Source organism: Phyllostomus discolor, chromosome 6, assembly GCF_004126475.2.
Source record: "Phyllostomus discolor isolate MPI-MPIP mPhyDis1 chromosome 6, mPhyDis1.pri.v3, whole genome shotgun sequence".
Taxonomy (NCBI): domain Eukaryota; kingdom Metazoa; phylum Chordata; class Mammalia; order Chiroptera; family Phyllostomidae; genus Phyllostomus; species Phyllostomus discolor.
The window spans coordinates 80560133-80565115 of NC_040908.2; the positions used below are offsets into that span (position 1 = coordinate 80560133).

General features: G+C 40.1%; 1 long non-coding RNA gene across 1 annotated transcript; it reads right to left on the minus strand.

The window, feature by feature from the left end:
* Window positions 1–703: 703 nt before the first annotated feature.
* LOC118501478 lies at window positions 704–3452 on the minus strand. The gene is made up of 2 exons (XR_004904105.1): window positions 3225–3452; window positions 704–1127 (listed from the first exon to the last, which is right to left on the minus strand). It is a non-coding gene; the product is annotated as an uncharacterized LOC118501478 (long non-coding RNA).
* Window positions 3453–4983: the final 1531 nt, after the last annotated feature.

Here is a 4983-nt window from a genome sequence, read left to right on the forward strand (position 1 = left end):
GGCCAACCCAAGCCCTGGAGATGAAGGAAGCAGGGTGGGTCACAAGGCTTGGATGACTTTCTTCTATTTCCTGTGCGCCACCCTTCCTAGCCCAAGTACAGAAAGGACCCAAGAAATGGGATCATTCAGCAGGTAACTGACAAGGTTCCCAGCTTTGCATGGATCTGACTCCATTTTAAGCCACAGGACTTCAAGGTTTAGAATTAAAGGACAGGAAGAAAGCTTCCCTGGGTCAGGGGTATTGTTAAAATGACCTTAAGACTGCACCACGAGAATACAGTAAGAACCGCAATAAATAGATCAGCTGAGTCCCATCAAGTAATTCAGGAACCTGGGGGTTAGGAAGTGGCCATGCCTGTGGGGGCCAGGGGGAAAGGCAGAAATCAAGCCAGACTTTAGAATTAAGTAATGGTTTAACTTCAACCCAGAAAAAAAAGGTTGTAAAACCAACCCCTCTGAAAAAAATGGACTTGAATGTCCGTTTTCATTGTGATCGTAAAAGGGACTCAGTGTATCTACTTGAAGCTCATAGAGAAATATCCTGGACATAGGCAGCCCTGGCAGCAATAATACAGCACTTTTTTTCCATCATGCAAGTTCTATTTTTTTCCCAGGGCTGCCCTTGTATCTGGCTCTTTCCTTAAAGGGCTCTGAAAACTAGGAGCATATAGATTGGGAATCAGCTAAAGATAATAAACTGTCATTCTGGGGATAAGGTATCAAATATGTCACATGGTTTCATGGTATTATGGAAAAAGTGAGGATTTTGACATTAGAAAGGTGTAGGTTTAAAGCCCTGCATTGTGCATCTTAGGCAAATTAAACCTTCTGAACCTTCAGGAGCCATGTCTCATCTTCACTGTCCTCCTGAATGTCATATAGCAGAGCCAGACTGGATTGTATTCATCATCGTGAACTATTGTCTAAAGAGGTGAGTCATGAGAGAGCAGCTTTGACTAAATGCACAGGACTTTCTGCCAGAGATATCAGCCACTTTCCATTTCCTGAAACTGGGCTTTCATGACTCAGACTGGGAAATACATTCAGGCCCTGCATCTGCTTCCCCGTGGCCACGTGATGGAACCAACATCAGAGCTTTCCAGGAAATGAGGCTGGTCATCAGGTTGCTGAAAACAAGCAGATAAATAATTGATCAACTCAATCTGTGTCTCCAAAGATCACTGATACAAATGCGCCAGCCATCCTCCTGTTTCAAGCAAGCTTGGGTCTTGGGCTAAAAATCAGAAGATGCGACTGAGGCACTTTTTAGATATAGCTCCTCTCTGGTTATATCTAAAGATCATGTGCCTACCCCATTTATTCAAAATTGTTCTCAGTAATAGAAAGGGTCCCCTCTCCACACTCTGGCTCAAAACCAGGCCACATCCCATAGCTTGTTACTTCATTGGTCCTTGGAAACTTCAGTTATTTTCTCATTCGCCATAACTTTATTCCTCTGAACCAGTCTAGCCTTTTCTTCTAGCTTCACTTTTCCTATAAAAACTATACTAATTCCATCTATTTCTACCCGTAATATTCTAGAAAATGTTTCAAAATTTTTTGTAATAGGTATATACCACATCTTTTCTTTCTCTTTCTTTCTTTTTTATCTTAAGAGAATTTTGTTTACTCTTATCACTATCAAGAATAATGTCTATTTCTTACAAGCAGAACCATGGTACCATTGAAAGAGCAGGAATTGTAGTCAACAGATTTGTATTCCAGTTTAAATTCTGACAGTTACTGACTGGAAGACCATGAACAAAGCAATCTCCTATTTATTCACTACTTCCTTTATTCAGTGCCTAGTTAATACTAGTTACTAAGCTAGATGCTGGAAACACAAAGGTGCTTAAAACACATTCTCTATTGTTAAGGAATTCATTATCTAGCAGAGTAGATAAATAGGTAAGCATATAGTAGTGATAAGTGCAATGATAAAAGATTTACACCAAAGTATTACGGGAACTCAGAGATAGAGACCTAGTACAAATCAGAGCTGGAAACAGAAATCAGAAAACACTCCAGGTGTCCTCCCTGAGGGATTCTTAAAAGATGAGTAGGAGCAGAAGCGTATTTCAGACAGGGGGTCTTAACTTGGGGCAAAGGCATGACTCAAAGTTCAATATTAATTGGCATGAAAATTCAAGATAAGCAATGTAAAGATATGCATTGAAGAGGATCAGGCCACAGAGAGGATATTTAATACTTTGGACTATCATTGGTTATCAATGAGCATGCTGTTCTACTGTGTCATGAATTCTTTACAGGTGTGCTGTCAAAGCTTAACCAGTGTGTAAAATATATTTTATAGTGTTTTTTGATATATACAGGATGGGGCAAACAGGTTTACAGTTGTGAGTACATGAAAGTTTATTTTTGTACTATTATTTATTATATTATTTTCAATATGAACTACTCTAAACCTACTTTCTCCCCCACCTTGTATTTTGATGTGACAAGTTAAGGCAAAATAACCCAGCAAACAAGCAAAAGGCAAGAGGTACAGCATAAAATGAGGCCAAGAAAAGACTGTGTTTACCAAAGTATGTAAGACCTTTGCTTCATGGCTAAATAAAAATATGTAGCTCAGTTGGGATTTCATCCCTGCCATGGCTGGAGAAAAGTGGATATTCTGTTGGTTTTGTCAGTTTTTCCCATTTTCCCCAACGTAGATACGGTGAAGGAACTTTCCCTCCTACCACACTACCGTGTCTTCCACTTCTCCTGGGCCATGGAAGAGGTTCACATGGAATAGTTGGACAGTCTGCAAAGCCTCAGGACCCAGCATCCTTCCACCACTGCTCTGTGACCTAAGGGGAATCTGCAAGTAGTTTACAAAGGGGTAGGGAGGAAGATATGGGGGGAGGACAAACAGGGAAAAAAAAACACACACCTGTTTAATACCTCCAAATTTTACCCTCTTCTAGGAGTAAGACATTGTAATCTAATAGCATCACTGCAGTGAAGTGATAAAAGTGAATGTTCATAGAAATCTGCTAATTAGTGCTGGAGTGGTTATGATGTTAGTCATCAAGGCAAGTCCTGATGGTCAACTGGATGACTGAACCTTGTTCTAGTCATAAAGTTCTGAGGCTGCACTTACGATGGGCTGTTTTAGCTTGGGGAGGCAAGGGAGATAAATGAGAATTGTGTCCCCACTCAAGTCTCCTGTCCTGGACTCCATAGTCACATTTTGTTATACTGAGACTGACACCACTCACCCAGATCAAATGAGGTGGTCATGTTATATCCAGGCTCAGTGCAAAACTGTTCTGGACCCATTGTAAAAGTGGACATCAAGGGAGGCTGCTGTGTTCTGAAGGTCTGCTATGAGCTTCATTCAATGTTTTCATTTGCAATTGTAGCACCTACCCCACCCCTCATAATGTGGGAACTGGTAACTCCTATTCTAGTTTTTCTGCCATTAAGTTTGACTGTACTTACACTTTACTGTTTCCTTTTATTTTTAAAAATTTTTTTAGTTGTTGTTCAAGTAGTTTTCTTTTACTCCCATCCCACTCCAACCCCCCCACCTCCCCCCCATTTCCATCCCCCTAGTTTTTACCCATGTGTCCTTTGTACTTGTTCCTCTTTTCCCCTGAAATTCCCTCCCCTCTCCGCTCTGGTCATTGTCAACCTGTTCTCTATTTCAGTGTCTTTGGTTATATTTTGCTTATTTGTTTGTTTTGTTGTTTAGGTTCTTGTTAAAGGTGAGATTATATGGTATTTGTCTCTCACCGCCTGGCTTATTTCCCTCAGCATAATGCTTTCCAGTTCCATCCATGCTGTTGCAAAGCGTAGGAGCTCCTTCTTTCTTTCTGTTGCATAGAATTCCATTGTGTAAATGTACCATAGTTTTTTCATCCATTCATTTACTGATCCCTGTTTCCTTTTAGACTTTTACCTCTTATTTACTGTAATGTCAATCTGAACTTACTGACATGTTAATACTGTAGCCAGGCAGTCTTTGAACACCTTCATGTGTACCACCAAAAAGCCTTGCTCCCTAACATCACGATGCAATTCCTACTGCTGGTTTTAAGGTGGGAAAAAAGTTGGCTAGGTAATAATTCTGAGGCTATGTGGGGGATGAAAAGGAATGTATGGCTGCAAAACAAACAAACAAACAAAAAACAACAAAACAAAACAAAGGAAACTGCCACACTCCAGGCGAGATCACGATTTCATTCTCAGGACTTTCTAATGTAAGGAAACTAGGGATGTTATCTGTTATCAGCTCAAGTGAATCATAATCTAGAGCTAAAATACCCCAGATTGAATAAGCAGTGGTGAGGGCAATGATTCTGAAGTCAAGTAAAGCTGGGGTCAAATCTCAGCAACCATTTTAACTACACCATTCACCTTGGACAAGATATAAAACCTCCCTGGGCCTCTAAACCAACACTAAAATGGGGATGCACCTACAGAAAGTTCTTAGGTGGTTAAGAAATGGGGAACATGCTGAGGCTTTTCTTCCTAAATGGCACAGGAACTCAGAATACTCCAATTAATTTGAGCACTGAAGTGTAAAATGGGAGCAATAGTACAGACATTCCAACGTGTAAAAAAAGAACATGGGTGCTTATTAGTGTGATAAATGGAGAAACAGTGGAAACTGGGACATTTAATGTGAATAAACTCTAAATAATGAAATTAGAAAAAAGAGTCAAAAGGTCAATTTGGTTTAAGAGTTAATTCTGTTTTTAGCTGCCAGATATTCTTAATCAATCTGAAAGATTTTCTTTGACAATTTTCCCACGTATCTACTTAGGACTCCTTGTATCTGTTCACCCCACCTTACCATCCTATATCCCTCCAAGGAAATTAAGTAATGAGGGCCAACTTGGCACATTCGGTTCCAAAAAGAGAAGCAGGACGATCTAAGTATCCAATTTGCTTGTGATAAGGTATGAAAAAAACTCACCCCTTCTTTCTCTGTTGGAATTCAAACTATGATAAAGGAGGCAGAAAGACAGCAAG